We start from the raw sequence: 19,454 nt of genomic DNA, 5'->3' as shown, positions 1-19,454 counted from the left end.
AAAAAGACACAAAGAAGTAGAAATATATTCCATGTTCATGGGTTGGAAGAATTAACATCATCAAAATGAGTATATTACTCAGAGCCATCTACAAATTTAATGCTATCACTGTCAAGATCCCAAGCACACTTTTTAGGATAATAGAAAAAATGCTACAAATGTTTATCTGGAACCAGAAAAGACCTAGAATTGCCAAAACAATCTTGAGAAAAAAAGAACAGAACCGGAGGCATCACACTCCCAGATCTCAAACTATATTATAGGGCTGCTGTCATCAAAACTGCTTGGTACTGGAACATGAATAGAAACACTGACCAGTGGAATAGAATTGAGAGCCCAGAAATGAGGCCCCACACCTATGGACATCTAATCTTTGACAAAGGTGCCCAGACTATTCAATGGGGAAAGCAGAGTCTCTTCAACAAATGGTGTTGGAAACAATGGGTTGAAACATGCAGAAGAATGAAACTGAATCACTTTATTTCACCAAATACAAAAGTAAATTCCAAGTGGAGAGACCAACATTTTATCCACTGTGCCACCTCCTGGACCACACAACAGTCCATTTTTGTTTAAGCCTGTTTGAGATATATTTTCTGCTTCTTGTAACCAAAAACATCCTACTTGATGTTTATATGTTAATAAAGAACAAAGTCTGTCATAGCCTATTCTCTGATTATCTATTATTATATAGATATGGGCATATATATTACATTCTTAGCCTTAGCACAACTAATAGAATCTTTTTTTTTTGCTGTGATAGAAAGTTCCATCTTTTTGCTGTTCAATACATTAACCATTAAATATATGCAATTACTAAGTACCTGAAATTTGACCAGTGTGGCTGGAGAATAAAACCTTTAATTAGCCATATGTGTCTAGAAAGCACCATGCTGGATAGTTTAGATCTATATCTAAACTGAAAAAAATTCCCTTGAGAAAAACTTAGTTTTTCTATTTTCCTGGGTTACATTATCCTTCCCACCTGTACTATTTTACTGTCTCTCATCATACATTAGAGATACATACTCATCCTTTTATGTCATATTCTCTTGTTCTTTAAACTTTTTTGACCATGCTACCAAGAGCTATACAAATCTGAATGCTTTACTTCTACATTTGGATACACTAGTATTTCAAAATACTTATGTAAAAATAAGTACTAATAAGTATGTCTTCAGAAGATATGACTATGCCCATACTTACTATTCTAAGAATAAGATAAAATTTTAATATGTGCTTTCTAAAAACAGCTAAAGTGGATTTCACATCTGTCTGTTTCTTCCTAGCCATACTACGGTTATTATTTGTTCTCAGTTCACACATAAAATTGTTGCCTGTTTTTCCCTATTTTTCCCTTACCTTAACCATAGCATTTCCAAAGTGCTAAAATCAACATGGCTCATACTTACTCCAAAGCCATTAATCTCTTTTGCCAAGTGCATACAATTAACTCCATATAAAAGCATTTACGCTTCTCTTTAATTTGTTCCCCTAACTTATCAGGTTTAATTTTAAACAAGATTCATTCCATGACCCACTACAGCTTAATCTTTAAACAAAGTTGCAAATGAGAGTGTTTTGTAAACACCTATCACAGGAAAATTGTACCCATCTGTCAACAAAGGCTCTGTAAACTATGAAACCCCCAATAAAGTGATAACAAAATAAATCCCATAGCATAAGGTACTGGAATTTTGAAATTTATTAAAGTTGGAGGTTAAGGGACTTGGAGGCAGCTGCTGGCATGAGCTCCAACAAACAGCTGCTTGTGACCTAGGATTCGCTGGATAGGGTAGGATACTGGGCCATCAGCAGGAGGGTGAATAAGGGGTCCTAAGTGTGACACCAAGAAGGAGTCCTATAGCTTACTCTTGGGTTAGAAAACTGAGGAAAAAGAAAGGAAATCTTTTGATTATTTCTGAATCTCACCCCTCGCCCGCACCCCAGAACCAGACTCCAGGGCTGAACAGCAGCACCTAGCAGGCTTCCCACTGAGCTGTTTTATTTACCAAGATTCCTGGCTCACCAGGGGTGTCATTCCAATCACTTTCCTTTTTGATGTCCTTCTCTCTTTTTTTTCTAAGTGGCCGGAGCTCTATTTGAGTGACAAAATATCTGACCAATCAGAGTCTCACTGTTGCCTGGGAAAGACTACCTGGAGGTTTGTGTGGGGTTTTTTTGTTTTATTTTTTTTTTGATACTTCACACAATTAGCTGTCTTTGCTTAGGCTGCCTGAGCCAATCTGGAGCCCTCCAAGCTGCAGACAGATTGTTAGGGTTTTTTAGTCTATTCTATTTTATTATTACTATTATATATATTTGTGTCCCTTTTCACCCCTCCTTCTTCAGGTTGACCAAGATTAACTATTATTGTTTTTTCCATTTCTGGATGACTGGGTGTTCTATCCATTCTGAGAGGAACTTGTTTCACTCTATCTCTTCTCTCCACGCTCCCCTTTTTCCCTCTCCTAGCTAATTAAAAAAAAAACTCATTCCTTTCACTGCTCTTTTATTTTTTTCTTGTTTTTGTCTTCTTTTCTTCCTTCTTCCTTCTTCTGCTTTCTGAATTCACTGGTACTCATTTGTGAATCATTTTGGGGAAGAAATCCGACTCACAGTGGACTCTGTGTGTGTGTCTCTCTTCTCTACTTCCCTTTTCCCTCTTGCAATCCCTAGAATTTACAGTGGACAGTAGATTTGATAACTTTCTATTCTTGATTTCCCTTTTTTCCTTTCTCTTTTTCTTTTGGATTTGGTTGCTATTTTTTCTTGGATTGGAGGTGTTGGTTGGCTAACTGGTATTGGTTAAACTTCATTAATCCTTGCTTCAGTCACTATTGTAATTTCACAATTGGTGATGGCATTTGTCATAAAGTCATTTAGTATAGTGTGACTTGTACTCAAAACTCAACAACTGAAGAACGGCAGAACAGAAAAGTAAAAATACATTAAGAAAAAATTGGTTAAATCAAGAGCAAATAAAACTGCTACCAAATGAATCAAGACAGGAGCCCAAAAGAAACTCCAAATCAGTCAGAAGTAAACATAGATAAAAAAAAAAAAAAAAGGATGCAAGCAATAGTAAACCTAATAATCACAGAAATGAAGACAACTATGGAGGAAAGGGCTATCAGAATTAGGGAAACAACAGATGAGACCCTCAAGTACAATTCTAGCTACCTCAAGGTAATTAAAGAACTGAAAGATGAAATAGACGAACTAAAAGTCAATTAGCAGAACAAGCTAATACTATAACTGAACTGCAGAAAGAAGCTGAGGGAAGGGAAAGTAGGATAACAGAAGCAGAAACAGAATTATCCAGACAGAGGATGAGCTAGAGAAAACTAAAAAAGAGGTAAAAGACTCAAAAAGAGATTGAGAGACACTGAAAACAACAACAGAGATATATGGGATGATCTCAGAAGAAGGAACATTCATATAATTGGCCTGCCAGAGGAAGAAAAAGAAGAAGGGGAAGTAAACATTCTAGAGGAAATTATAAAAGAAAACTTCCCAGACCTAAACAATAGAAAGAACATTAAGATTCAGGAGGTCCAGAGAGTCCCAAACAGAATCAACCCAGACCTGAAGACACCAAGAAACATCATAGTTACAGTGAAAAGAAGTAAGGATAAAGAAAGGATCCTAAAGGCTGTAAGAGAAAAACAAAAAGTCACATACAGGGGAAAATCCATAAGATTATCAGCAGACTTCTCCACTCAAACTCTAAAAGCCAGAAGAGAATGGCAAGATATCTATCGAGCCCTGAATGAAAAAGGGCTTCAACCAAGGAAAATATAAACCTGCTAGACTTTCATTCAAACTAGATGGTCTTCTTAGATAGACAAAAGTTAAAGGAGGCAACCGTCACCAAACCTGCCCTGAAAGAGGTTCTAAAAGACTTCTTATAAACAAGAACATCACCATAAAACTTGCCATATATCAGAGCAAATAAAAAATTGTTGAGTGATGGCATGACAATACATTAAATCCATAATATCAATAAAACTCAATGGTTAAAACTCACCCATTAAAAGGCACAGAGTGGGAAGATGGATCAGAAAACACAACCCAACCATATGCTGCTTGCAAGGATTCCATCTGACCCAACAAGACAAAAATAGACTTAAAGTGAAAGGATGGAAAACTATTATGCAGGCTAATGGACCACAAAAAAAAACAGGAACAGCCATTCTCATCTCTGACACAATAGACTTTAAATATATAAAGTAATAAAAGATAGGCAGGGCCATTACATAATGATTAGAGGATCAATAAACCAAGAAGATTTAACAATTATTAACATCTATACACCCAATGAGGGACCATTGAAATACATCAAACACCTACTGAGATAACTGCAGAAGAATGGAACTGAACCACCTTATCTCACCAGAAACAAAAATCAACTCCAAATGGATCAAGGACCTGGATGTTAGACCAGAAACTATCAAATACTTAGAGGAAAACATTGGTGGAACACTTTCCAACCTAAACCTCAAGGACATCTTTGATGAAACAAACCCAACTGCAAGGAAGACAAAGGCAGAAACAAACCAATGGGACTACATCAAATTGAAAAACTTCTACGCAACCAAAGAAACTATCACACAAACAAAGAGACCCCTCACAGAATGGGAGAAGATCTTCACATGCCATACATCAGACAAGAGACTAATAACCAAAATACACAAAGAGCTCAGCAAACTTAGCACCAAAAAAGCAAATGACCCCATCCAAAAATGGGCAGAAGATATGAACAGAACATTCACTACAGAAGAGATCCAAAAGGCTAACAAACATGAAAAATTGCTCCAGGTCTCATATTGTCAGAGAAATGCAAATAAAGACAACATTAAGATACCACCTCACCCCTGTAAGAATGGCATACCTCAAAAAGGACAGCGGCAACAAATGCTGGAGAGACTGTGGGGACAGAGAAACCCTTTTGCATAGCTGGTGGGAATGTAAATTGGTCCAGCCTCTGTGGAGAGCAGTCTGGAGAACTCTCACAATGCTAGACATAGACTTTCCATATGATCCAGTAATTCCTCTTCTGGGGATATACCCCAAGGACTCCATAATACCCAACAAAAAAGCTATGTGTACACCTATGTTCATAGCAGCACAATTCGCAATAGCTAAAACCTGGAAGCAACTCAAGTGCCCAACAACAGATGAGTTGCTGAGAAAGCTGTGGTATGTATACACAATGGAATACTATGCAGCTATCAAGAACAATGAACCCACCTTCTCTGACCCATCTTGGTTGGAGCTAGGAGGAATTATGTTAAGTGAGCTAAGTCAGAAAGATAAAGATAAGTATGAGATGATCCCACTCATAAGCAGGAGTTGAGAAAGAATAACAGAAAGGGAAACTCAAAGCAGGATCTGACTAAATTTGTAGTAGGGCAACAAAGTAAAAACCCTGGGTGGAGGTGGAGGGTGGATGTTCAGCGTCATGGGGCTGGGTTGGGGGAGGGCAGGGAATGGGATAGGACACAGTCTTTTGGTGGTGGGAATGGTGTTTATGTATACTCCTATTAATTTGTTGTCATATAAATCACTATTTAAGTAATATGAGAGGGGAAAAACTGATTGAATGTCTGAAACTTTTTAAAGCACAGACTGAGTCTTTTTAATACATAGGCTGAGTCTTTGATATGTTAATTCTCTTAAAAGTTTAGTCCAGAGAGAACAAAATCAACCAATGCCATAGCTATATGCAAATAATGTCAAAGGATATAAAATATGGAGATAGTGTGTATGATACAGAAAATCCTAAAAAAGGGATTTATCAAAGTTAACCCAGTTGCCAAACAATGTGATTATTGCAGTAACTATCTATTGTCTTCTTAAACCCTAAGACAACAGGAATCTCCCAATCTCCTGCTTCCTCTATAGAGCCTATGTTTGTCCCAATCCTGGAACCTCTTGGGTGGGGCTCACTTCCCTGCATGCTTCTCTCAAGTCATACCAAATGATACTGCATCTGCCGAGTCCAACCTGGTTAATGCAATGAGTACCATCTCAGCATACTTCACCTCAGACTGTGTACAGAGACATCAGGCATGGAATATCAACCCTTCACCCTCATCACTCGGGTGAGACCTCTCCTTTCATGGTATTCTCTAATTCCATTCCAGGAGGTTCTCTTCCTAACAAAGTCCCAAAACCTAGATATAGGCCAGGTCCCATAAGATAGAACATATGTTCACATGTATCCATAAATTAGGGCAAAATATATACCTGAAAGCAAAAATACACAATAGTCTGTAGTGAGTATCAAGTTCACAATGAAATAGTGTCTACTTAGATACCCTCCTCACCTACTTCTATTACAGGTCTCTCAATCTCTTCAAAGCTAATCTTATCAAAGCAAGGACTGCAAAAGCTGAATGAGGGCAAGAGACTGGCATACTTTAATGATGACTCTTTATGCACTATCAGACCATTCCACCAGCTGGGCCCTAATCTGGTAGTCTAGAGATTCCCAAACAGACTTGATGGGCCTAGACCTCAAATAACCCCCTCTCTCCATTGTTACTGATCATTTCTCTCACGAACAACAAAACAGACCCCTTTGTGGGCCCCCATAGGACCTTGCCCTCAACTTGGATCAACAATGGTAGAGAATGTTCCATTCTGGGAAGGTAGGATGGATAATATATTCTATGCTACATCTGAGGAAGATGGGTTGATACTAGGGCAGCATGTAATGTTCCTACTCATGACCACAGAATGTGAGCTCAGATCTAGAGGATGCAGAGGTCATACAGGCTCCTAAGCTAATTATGGGCCCCAGATCACATCAAGTGGATGGGGTTTACAGTCAACAATATTTATACCCCTTTCCCATATTAGGGAGCTACTCTCTTCCCTGATCCAGCTTTCTGGTCCTTTTTCCAGCCATGACATCATCTTCCCAGACAATAACTTGGATCCACTGGCATATCCGATTTCAGGCTCAGGGGCAAAAAGAAAAAGGGGAAAAAAATTAGTATAGCCGCAGGTCCTTTGCCTACTAGCTATCTACAAAATGGAACCCCCCACCCAACTCTTCATCTGCACTATTCCAGCTCCATGATTGGTCAACAATTTGTTTGGCTTTGTATGTTAACTCTCTTGTCAACCACCAGGTTCCAGATGCTAGAATGATGTCGACCAGACTTCTCTGGACAGACAACCCCATCAATGTGTCCTGGAGCTCTGCTTCCCCAAAGCCTTTCCCCACTATGGAAAGAGAGAGACAGGTTGAGAGTATAGATCAACCTATTAATGCCCATGTTCAGCAGGGAATCAATTACAGAAGCCAGACCTTCAACCTTCTGCATCCCACAATGACCTTGGGTCCATACTCCCAGAGGGTTAAAGAATAGGAAAGCTATCAGGGGAGGGAATGGTATACAGAGTTCTGGTGGTGGGAACTGTGTGGAGTTGTACCCCTCTTATCCTATGGTTTTGTCAATGTTTCCTTTTTATAAATAAAAAATAAGATGTTGGTGGTTTAGACATTTTGGACAGAAAAAGAAGGAGAACAGTGTACTTGATACTCTTTCATGAAATAAAGATCTTTTCCATTGAGGATAGAGCTAATGATGCAAAAGCTGTAATGAGGAAATTGGGTGGTGGCACACCTAGTTGAGCACACATGTTACAATGCACAAGGACCCAGGTTTATGCCCCCAGTCCCCTTCTGCATGGGGAAAGCTTCACAAGTGGTGAAGCAGTGTTGCAGCTGTCTCTCTGTCTATCTCCCTCTCTTTCACCCCTTCCACTCTCAATTTCTGACTGTCTCTATCTAATAAATAAATAAATATTAAAAAGAAAAGTCTGCATGGCAAGAAAAATATATAAAAAAATAAGCTGTTATAATAATGTGGATTTGACTTGTCGACATTTTGTTCAGGTCTTAGAGCAAAATCTAGATTCAATGTTCAGGAGGTAGATGAGATATTTTAGGTCAACACTATTTTAAAAATGTCAAAAATAAAATAATAAAATATATCTAACATCTTTTAACATGTTCTCTGTGCCTGAATGAAAGCTGTTTACTTTCCATATGTCAGATTTTAAGCCTGGTGACAAATCAGAGAGGTGGATGTTAAAAACTTGTGCTACAAATAAAAATCTGAGGCTTATAAGAAAAAGTAAGAAGGCTGAGGTATCACCGGTAAAACATCATAAAACTCTAGAACTACTTAGAACTATTTAATTTCAGAGTCTGCTGTTTAAAAGGGTAAATGGAAATTCAGGGAAGATAGAAATGGAGTTGAAGTAGTTCATGAGAACTAGAACAAAAAGGCCTCTGGAAACAGTTTAAATAATATTGTAACAGGTAGAGATATTTGCTGCTAGGGTTATTTCTGGGGCAAGAAACCTACACAATTACACTGTCTCCAGCCACTATTTTGTGGTAGAAGGTGAGGGACAGAGATATAAGGAAACAGAAAGTAGAGACACTGGTAGCACTGCTCCACTATTTACGAAACTTCTCCTTCAGCAGGGTGAGCCATCACCTGACTCCCAAAATTCTTATTTATATTAAAGTAAGAAAAATGTACTTTGAAAGAATAAATTATCTGATAATTTAAGTAGCATAAAAAGGTATGTTACGCTGGGAGTATGGATCAACCTGTCCATGCCCATATTCAGCAGGGAAGTAATTACAGAAGCCAGACCTCCCACCTTCTGCAAAACAAAATGACCCTGGGTCTATACTCCCAGAGGGATATAGAATAGGAAATCTTTCAGGGGAGGGGATGGGATACAGAGCTCTCTGGTGGTGGGACTTGTACCCCTATTATCCTATGGGCTTGTCAGTGTTTCCATTTTATAAATATCTTAATTTTAAAAGGTATGTTACAAAATATTTGTCATAAAACACATTAGGCCTGATAAATTTGAAACTAATGTTTAAGTATATATTCTTTGCTACATCATTGATTCTCCCTGACTCTCTATGTCTGCATCATGGTTATCATAACCCTTTCTTAAAAGGTCTTTTTGGCTTCAACCTTAGTTCATTCTATTTAATTTCCTGCTACATATCTAAGAAGTTGGTAAAAATAAATTCTGATCACCCTGTTTCTCTGTTTAAAATTCTTGCATTTGGCTCTATAAAACATCACAACTATTTAAACTAACTAGTAGAAATATGGACAAATCAGTCAACCCCTGCATATTTTTCAATCTTTTTTTCATGCATCCTCACTTTAAATTATTAAGCTAAATGAGTTTTACATGTGTAGTCATACTTTTTTGCCTGTAAATCTTTGCTTATTTATCTTCTACACTTTTATTTGCCTATTTACCTTCTACATTTCAGTATAAATAATGCTTCCCTTGTAAAGATTTATTTGATGTAGGAGCTGGTGGCGACACATCTGGTTGAGTGCATCTGTTACGGTGCACAAGGACCCAGGTTTCAGCCCCCAGTCCCCACCTTCAAGGAGAAAGCTTCGTGAATGGAAAAGCAGGTCTGTAGGTGTCTCTCTGTCTCTCTCCCTCTCTACCTCCCCGTTCACTCTCTATTTCTGACAATCTCTATCCAATAAATAAAGATAATGATTTTAAAAATATTTAAATTTATAAAAATATTTAAAATATTTATTTGATTTATAATATTCTACTATAACAATTAGGATACTGAAGTGTAATTCTGTGACAAGTCTACTCCCTAATTAATGAGCTCCATGGTGGCAGGTAGAGAACAAATTAATTCACTACCAATATTTTATGAAGAATAAGGTTCCTGATAGAACATAGGTAGAAAATATCCATTGTTTTCCACCTTCTGTACCCCATAATGATCCAGGGTCCATATTCTCAGAGGGATAAAGAATAGGGAAGCTACCAAGGGAAGAGGTTGGATATGGAGTTCTGGGGGTGGGAATTGTGTGGAATTGTATCCCTCCTATCTTATAGTCTTCTCAGTCTTTCCATTATATAAATTAAAATTTTAAAAAGAATATAAAAAAAGAAAATATCCATTGATGAGTAAATAATACAGTATGTGAATACATAAGTATAAGGGAAGTAGCCAGGTTTCCAGATTTCAGACTAAACCCCATTTAATTTCACTGCCTCTGCTTTTGGAGTCAGTGAGAACTGAGTTCAAGTCAAGCTCTGTCTCTCATCAGAGTAATGTTATATTAGTAAATTAAAATGCCCACATCTAGGTTAGTTTATTTTGTAATTGCCAGTGGTTTTTGTGGTTTTTTTTTTTCTTTCTTTCTTTCTAGTAATTCACAGAATAAGAACAATTATACTATCCTGACCTATATTTCAGGGAAGGTAGTTGTGAGGAATGTGTGAGTTGTCACATGGGAAAGGGCTTAAAGAATGAAAATTATTCTATTAAGCTATGCAACCATGACAGCCAGCAGCCTACCTGGAATGTGTAAGGTAGATGTTTTTGTTTTGTTTTGTCCCCAGATTGTGGACAGCTATTGATGGTAGCTGTTCAAAACTTAGCTATACTTAGTGAAGAAAACATATGAAGAATAAAGATGGTGGCCAGATTAGCTCCAACCCTAGATGTTCACTACTTCACATACATGGTGATGCCTGAGAAAATACTCCCAGCCTCAACCTATTAAACATCTGGTCCTCAAAAGACTGGGGAAATGTAAAAGCACTCAGAGATATCATCTCTTTAGCCACCTTACATGTCAAAACAAGAAGACATTCTAGTCATTATGCTATTCAAAATCTCCACTGGGGGCGGGGGTAGATAGCATAATGGTTATGCAAAGAGACTTTCTTGCCTAGGGCTTCAAAGTCCCAGGTTCAATCCCCCTGCACCACAATGAGCCAGAGCTGTGCAGTGCTCTGGTATTTCTCTCTGTATCTTTCTCTCTCTGCATCACTATAAAAAAAATAAATACTTAAAAAAAATTCAAAAAAAAAAAAAGACTAACTCTTTATTGTTAAATGGGAATCTGGGGAATGTTATGCATGTAAAAAAAAAAAAAAAAAAAAGAAGTAGAAACGCAAAGCAGAAATTGACTGAGTTTGGAGTATGGCACCAAAGTAAGAAAGCAGAAGTACACTAGAGTTTGCAGTGAGTACCTCCCTAATATTTCCTCTCCACTTTTCCAAGCTTTGGGTCCATGATTGCTCAACAATTTGTTTGGCTTTGTATGTTAACTCTCTTTTCAGTCACCAGGTTCCAGGTGTCATCAGGATGTCGGCCAGACTTCCCTGGATTGAAGACCCCACCAATGTGTCCTGGAGCTCAGCTTCCCCAGAGACCCACCCTACTAGGGAAAGAGAGAGGCAGACTGGGAGTATGGACCGACCAGTCAACGCCCATGTTCAGCGGGGAAGCAATTACAGAAGCCAGACCTTCTAACTTCTGCAACCCACAATGACCCTGGGTCCATGCTCCCAGAGGGATAGAGAATGGGAAAGCTATCGGGGGAGGGGGTGGGATATGGAGATTGGGCGGTGGGAATTGTGTGGGGTTGTACCCCTCTTACCCTATGGTTTTGTTAATTAATCCTTTCTTAAATAAAAAAAATAAAAAAAGAACCAGCATTGCTGACAGAAATGGAAGGCACCATGAGTCAAGGAACAGGGGCAATTTCTCAGTCAGAAAAGGCATGGAGACTGGCTCTCCCCTAGATCTTCCAGAAGGAATATAGCCCTACCAAGACCTTCATTTTAGCTCAGTGAGGCCCATTTTTTGGTTTTTGGCCTTATTACAGTAGCAATAGAAAACTAATACAAAGGAGATTAATGAGTGAGTGCCTAAAAATTAAGCAAATAAGAACATCAAGAGGCAAAGAGTTATCTCACCTGTTAGTGAAGTGAAGGCTGTCTACCCATAGTTCATAGCCCAGATTCAAGCCCCAGAACCACATGGAAATGCCAGAACCCTGGGAGAAGCTCTGGTAGTATGATGTCTGTCGCTTCCTCTCCCTATCTCTGTCTGGAAAAGTCAGCCCAGAGCATGAAGTCACAAAAAAAAAAAAAAAAAAAAAAATTTCCACTGGGAGAAAACAAAAAAAAAAAAAAGAAGAAGAAGAAAAAACAAGGCAAAACTTGAGGCCACAAAAGGGGAAGAGAACAGTCATTAAGTAAAATATTGCAGTATAGTTTACATAGATTTTAAATGCCTCATTATTATGAAGTTCTGCAAAATTTGGCAAACAGATTTTTAAATTTTCACCACATTTTTGACATACAATGTCCATCATCCTGAAAAATCATCTCATGACCATTCATCACAAGCCCCCACCTCCCTGTTCAATGCTTGGCAACCATCAGTTTGACCCTGTTGTTTAGCCTTTTCAGTGTATCACACTAAATGAATGAGATGGAATCATTTTTCAGTATGCAGCATTTTGCATTGGTCTCCTTAGAATAATGCATTTGAAATCCATCCACCTGGCTGCATATTTTAGCAGGTCATTATTATAGTTCTCAGTAATGTCCCTTCATGTAAATGTTCAAGAGTTTATCCATTTGTACAACTGATGTACATTGGATTATTTCTAGTTTGAAGTTTGATTATTTCTAGTTTTTGAGAACATGTCTTTGTTTCATTTGATTATATACTGTAATTGTGGTATTACGAGACCACATGGTGGAGAATATATTTCATTTTATAAAGCACTGCTAGAGATAAGAATCTAATTATTTTATTTTAGTTTATTAACTAGAACACTTCTCAGCAGTGGTTTATGGTAGTGCAGGAGACTGAATGTGGCATCTCAGAGCCTCAGGCAGGAGGGTCTCTTTGCATAACTATTACATTATCTACCTCCGAGATAAGAATCTACATATGTGGTAATGATAGTCTTGTAAACCCTAAAATCCCCCAACAAATTGAAGTTTTTAATTTGTATTTATTATTTTGTTTTATTTGCTAGGACAGAGAGATATTGAGGGGAGAGTAGAGATAGAGTAGACATATGACATATTATTTTTTATTTATCATCCACCTCTACTTTAATGACATACTCATTCAGATACTTTGCCTTTTCAATTTAAAAAGATTGTTTTTCTACTCTTATTTTCTAAGAATATCCTCTATTTTACAGTAATAAATATACTTGAACAGGTCAGTAAGCTTTACCCTAGTTTTGTGGCTTATCTGTCTTTTCCCTAATAGAGTCTTTGTATATGTGTGCATGATCAAGCTTATAACATTATATCAAATGATACTAGATGGAAAAACTAGGTTCACTTAAATAATGCACTTCTTTGTCTTGAATCCAACCCAGATTTGAGTCCAGCCTCTACCACACTGAAGCAAGTTTCAGTGCTCTGTGATCTTTTCCCCCATTTCTCTATCTTTGCTTCTATCTGAAATTTTTGCTTGAAGCAGGGAAGCCCCAGTAACCAAAATAAATAAATGGTGTCTACCCCTGGATTAAAAATCTTCCTAATATTTCTCCTAGAAATTTTACATGCAAGCTTTTACATGCAAGCTCATGTATCTTATATTTTTTAAGATTTATCTGAGAGATAGTCACCAGTTAAGCTAATTTTTATATCTAGTAGCTGATATATGTTTTTTATGTATGAATACAATGAATAATTGTTTCAAATCATAATATTAATGTTTTTCTATTGGACGACCTCTGTGCTTGTGTTAAAATCACCAAACATATGAGAACAAGCATATTTTGACTCTATTATTTTGTAATATGTCTATTCTTTCACTAATATAGTAAGAACTTGATTGTTGAACTTTATAGAAATCTTGGAATCAAAGAAACTACTCAATCTTCATTAATTTTCTCGCCAAAATTATCTTGTTTATTCTAGTTCTATGGAGCTTGTAGCACTTTTAAATATTTCATATAAATTTCAAAATCACTGTTTATGTACAGTATCACTTTGAGAAAAACTGAAATCCTAATAATATATAGAATTTCAACAGTGAACTTAGTGTCTTAATTACTTAGATCCTTTTTAATTTCTTTCACCAAGGTGTATAATCATATAACTTACTAATATTCTGTTAGTTATAACTAGGTATAGTGTGTTTTTTTAGTTCCACTGAAAAGAGATATCTGAACTTCAATTTTCATGGCTCTTTGCAAAAAAACTGACATGCAGTTGACTTTTACATCAATTTTTATTTCATTAAATATTCTTTTTCTGTTTTATTAGTGTCCCTATATTGTTTGGATTTTTCTACATAGTCACATCTTAGTCAACAGAAAGCTTTTTTCCTTTCTAACTAATATACATTTAATTATTTTCTTATCATATTGCACTGATAGTCATTAGGAAAAGTAAACAAAAATCCCATTTGACACACAGATTATGTAGAATTCTTAAAATTTTATTCTAGTGTGGATAAATAGCTTTTCCAGGTATGATATTTGCACTGCCATGCACTTGATGCAGGTTCAAGCCCTCACATCACACAAAAGATGCTACGGAAATGGAAGAAATTTTGATGCAATAGTGTTTTGTACTCTCTCTCTACCTGATTAAAAAAAAATGGTACAAAGCTGTAAGATTTTGCATGAGATAGGCCCAGTTTAAAAGAAATAAATAACACTTGATTTGCAAGATTTGGGAATTTTGACATATTTGATTATTTGATTTCTAGTTTATTTCCATTATGTCAAAATATACTTTATACCATTTTAGTTCTCATAATTATGTTTTGAGGCTTACTTTACTGACCACATTACTAACTGTTTTAAAATTTTTATTTATTTATTATTGGATATAAAAAGAGAGAAATTGAGAGACAGCTCTACTTCATCACTCATGAGCTTTCCTCCTGCATGTGGGGACCAGGGATGTGAACCCAGGTCTTTGCATATTGTAGTGTGTGTGCTTAACTAGGTGCACCACCACCAGGTCCCTTTTTCTTCTTCTTTTTTTTTTTCTTCTTCTTTTCTAATCTTAACTTGGTCACTAAACAAGCTTTCTTGTTAGAACCTTAACAAGCTGTCTCTGCAAATGGAAAAAATAAAGTGTATTCCAGTGTTTGTAGTAATTTATTATAGAATATAAACTAAGTCCATTTGGTCAGACTTTCAACATTCTTCTTGATGTTTTTTATTATTGTTGTTGTTGCTGTTGTTATTTTGCCAGCTAGGGCTTTGAACTTGAAATTCTGCAGTTCTATTCTTGTGAGACTTTTTTTTAAATCACTTTTTACTTAAGACATAGAGAGACAGGAGAAAGAGAGATACCTCATCACTACTCCACCTTTCACAGATACCATGTATGGTGTTACCACAAGATGCTGGGAGCTCAAACCTGGGGTCTTTGTACATGGCACAGTGTGCTATCTCCCAGACCCTCATTGTAATTTTCTTAGTGCTTATTCTACCATCCACTGAGAGATGACAAAGTGTCTATCTTAATTCTAGATTTGTGCATTTCTCCTTTTATTTCTGCTTTTGCTTGCATAGCTGCATTCTACATAGGACAATTTTATTTTCTTAATGAGTTCATCCTTTTATATCTTCTATGCAACTCTTTACATCTGGCCAAAATTCCTTTTTCAGATTACTCTATTTTCTGATTTTCATGTGACTTATCCTGGAATCTTATACTTAGTTTTTTATGACAAATATTTTTAATTAAATTACATGTATCTGTGTTTTTATATTTAAAGTAAATTGTATATGGTTTAGTCTGGCAACCTCAGTATTTTGACTGATATATTTAGATAGTTTACATTAATATAGTTTACACTACTGATAGAATTATTAAAATGGTTAAGAGCTACAGTGCTGCTAGGTATTTTATTTGGATTTAATATATTTTTATGTCATATTGTTTACTTTGAATTAAATTATTTTATAGATATATTTTATCTCCATTATTGACACAATAGGTCAGCATACTTTAAACAATCACAGTTTTCATCAATTTATAGTTTTCAATTCATACTTTGGCAACTTAAAATTTTCTCAACCAATTCTATATTCACTACCTCAGCTTTCGATACCAACAAATTCATGATATTTCAATAATATTAAAGCCTTATTTGGAACAGATAAATTACCTGTAACTGATTTAGAGATTGTTTCATTATAAAGTTAGTACTAGGGTCTATATAATTTATAGGAAATTCTCCATGTGGTTAATTGATTCTCAGTTGTTTTTATATCCCCTTCATTGCAACTCCTGCCAAAGTGTCTTCTGGAATGTTGTCTCCACCCTCACCATTAACTGCTAAAATAACAATAATTATTGGACTCTTAACTACCTTTCTTGTTTACACCGGATCCTGAGATTTGGCTCTTATTTTAGTGAGGCTTTAAAATCATCTCTATCACGACCCCAATAGTCTTTTAACATAAAACTGAGTATTCGTTGAAGACACAATGTATTTATTCATCACTGCCTGCTTGCCCATCTTGGTTGTAGACAAAGACTAATAGAGGATAGATTAGGCATGTCCTGTGTTTGAGGAATATGTGGCTTAATGAAGGTGTCAGATATAAAGTAATAACTTATGATTCAATATAATACATAATATAATAGAGGTGTATGAAGCATGAGCCACAGATTAATTCTGCCATGTATTAAGTCAGGGATGTAATCACAGTGCTTTTTGAAGGATGAGCTGGTTGAGACCGGATATTCAAGCAAAACTAATAGGATGCTAGAATAAGTAAAAGTATGCTTGGCAAGGTAGGGGAAGTTACAAAATTAGAGACTGGTGGGAATAACAACACGAGCAATAATATCTATTAGACACAGACTGTGATAAGTTCTTTCTAAAATAACCTTATGTTTGCTGGCAAAAATTGTATAAAGATGTCACTCTTGCTATTGTCATACTGAAGACAGAACTGTAGAGTATTAACAGCTTGCCAAATCACATTGTTAAGAACTGGGAGGATATATATTATATAACAATTAGGATACAAATACCAATCCAGTATAGTAGACTGGCTATAAACAACAAATGTGAACCATCTAATACATGTCAGGTGAACTCTATCCTCAGTGATATCATAAATGGAATCCAGGCCATCTGAATGCAGACCATGCATCCTAAGAATGATTCTAAACAACTGTGAAGATGAAGCTAAAACTATGGAGGAAAGGAAGGGAAAAACTTTGTCATTACTCAGTATCACATATAAACAATTAACTCAAAATGGAGTAAAAAATTATAAAATACATAGAAGAAAACATAAGTAAAGGAATTATGGACTTCAACCTCAGAGATGTATTTGACGATTCAACTCCAATAGCAAGGGAAACAAATGCAAAAATATACAGATGGAAAATGTATTAAAAATTAAAGACTTTTAAACAGAAAAAAAACAGCTGCAGAAACAAAAAGGCAACCTATAAATTAGGAAGATATAGTTACACGGCACACATTTGGCCAGGTACATTCAACAAAGTGTTAACATGCAAATACATAAACAGCTCAACAGTAAAACATCACAATAGAATAATGTACAGAAGACCTAAATAGACATTTCCCCAGTACATCTTGATGGAGATAGCCCAGAGGCACATGAAAAAAAAAAAAGTTCAACATAAAAGTGCAAATCAAAGTCACAATGAGATAGCATATTACAATAGTAAGAATTTCACATATCAAAATGATTAAAAACAACAAATGTAGTTAAGTATATAGAGAAAATTATAGACTTGCATAATTTAATGGAGATGTCAATTGGAAGATTCTATCCAAATAGAGATTCTTTAAAATAAAAACAAAGTGAGGGGGTGGGGTAGTAGCGCAGTGGGTTAAAAGCACATGGTTCCAAGCACAAGGACTGGCTAAGGATCCTGGTTGGAGCCCCAGGCTCTCCACCTACAGGGAAGTCACTTCACAAGTAGTGAAGCAGATCTGCAGGTGTCTTTCTCTCCCCCTCTCTGTCTTCCCCTCCTTTCTCCATTTCTCTCTGTCTTATCCAATGAACGACATCAATAATAACAATAATAACCACAATAAGGCTACAACAACAAGGGCAACAAAAGGGGGAAAAATGGCCTCCAGGAGCAGTGGATTCATGGTGCAGGCAATGAGCCCCAGCAATAACCCTGGCAGCAAAAAAAAAAAAAAATACTCAAAGTGAAAATGCCATACAATCAAGCCATATAGACATTTAATAAGGGATATAAACGCAATAATTGAAAGGATATTTACTCACATATGCTCACAGCGGCATTGACCACAATAGCCAAAATACAGAATTAACTAAATGCCTATGGACAGGTGACTTAATAAAGAAGGTATGGTGTATGTACATGTATGTGTATACACATATATGTCTATATGTTCAACAGAATATAGATCAATTATTTAAAAAATGCATATATGTCTTTTGCAATAATATGGAGAGAATGTGAGGTGGTTATGCTAACTAAAATAATTTAATAAATAAAAAATAATGACTGTATGATTTCTCTAAAATGTGTGATATAATAAACAAAGTAAGAGAACTGATGAAACAAAGTAAACATGACTCTTAGGCTTTGTGGAAAATATGATGACTACCAAATGGAAGGGCAAAAATAAAAGTACCTATGATCACAGAAATGAGCTCAGACCTAGAGAGATGCAGAGGTTACTCAGGTTCCTGTGCTAAATATGGGCCCCAAATCAGATCTATAAGATTTACAGTTAACAATATTAATAAACTTTTCCCATATTTGGGAACTACTCTCTTCCCTGATCCATCTTTCTTTTCCTATTTCCAACTCTGACACCATCTTCCCAGACAATACCTTTAGCCCACCTGCACGCTCGCTGTCGGGCTCAGGCAAAAATTAGTAAAGTCACGGGCCCCTTGGAATATACCTAAAATAGACCTACTAATTTTTTCCAAAACAGATCCCAAATCACATATGCTTCATTCCTACATTTAGGTTGCTGATTATTAAACAGTTTGTTCTGCTTTATATCTTAATGCTTTTCAGCTACTAAGTTGCAGATACTACCATGATGTCAATCTAACTTCCCTGGGCAGACAAGTTCACCAATGTGTCCTGGAACCCTACTTCTCCAGAGCCCTGCCCCACAGGGAAAAATATAAGCAAGCTGGGGATATGGATCAACCTGTCAATGCTCATGTTCAGCAGAGAAGCAATTACAGAAGTCAGACCTCCTACCTTCTGCACCCCATAATGACCCTGGGTCCAAGCTCTCAGAGAGAGAAAGAACATAAAAGCTTCCCAGGGAGGAGATGGAATAAAGAATTCTGATGGTGGGAATTGTACCCCTCTTATCCTACAGTCTTGTAAAAAAGTAAAAACAATAAATATATGAAATTTTACTCCAGAATTTTATAGAATTATAAATCAATTGTAAATCAACAATTTTTAATGCAAGAGCTCATTCCCAGAATACGCTATTCTATTACATGCCTTTGCATATACCATTACTCCCACCTAATGTGTCTGTTCCATATCTTGTTGGCATAGTGAACACCTACACACACACTTTTCATGCCGCAAATAAGTATTCATGACCACCTCCCCAGGCAGTACACACC

The sequence above is a fragment of the Erinaceus europaeus genome, chromosome 2 (assembly GCF_950295315.1).
Source record: "Erinaceus europaeus chromosome 2, mEriEur2.1, whole genome shotgun sequence".
In the NCBI taxonomy this organism is placed as follows: Eukaryota; Metazoa; Chordata; class Mammalia; order Eulipotyphla; family Erinaceidae; genus Erinaceus; species Erinaceus europaeus.
Note: the sequence above shows the minus strand (reverse complement) of the source record.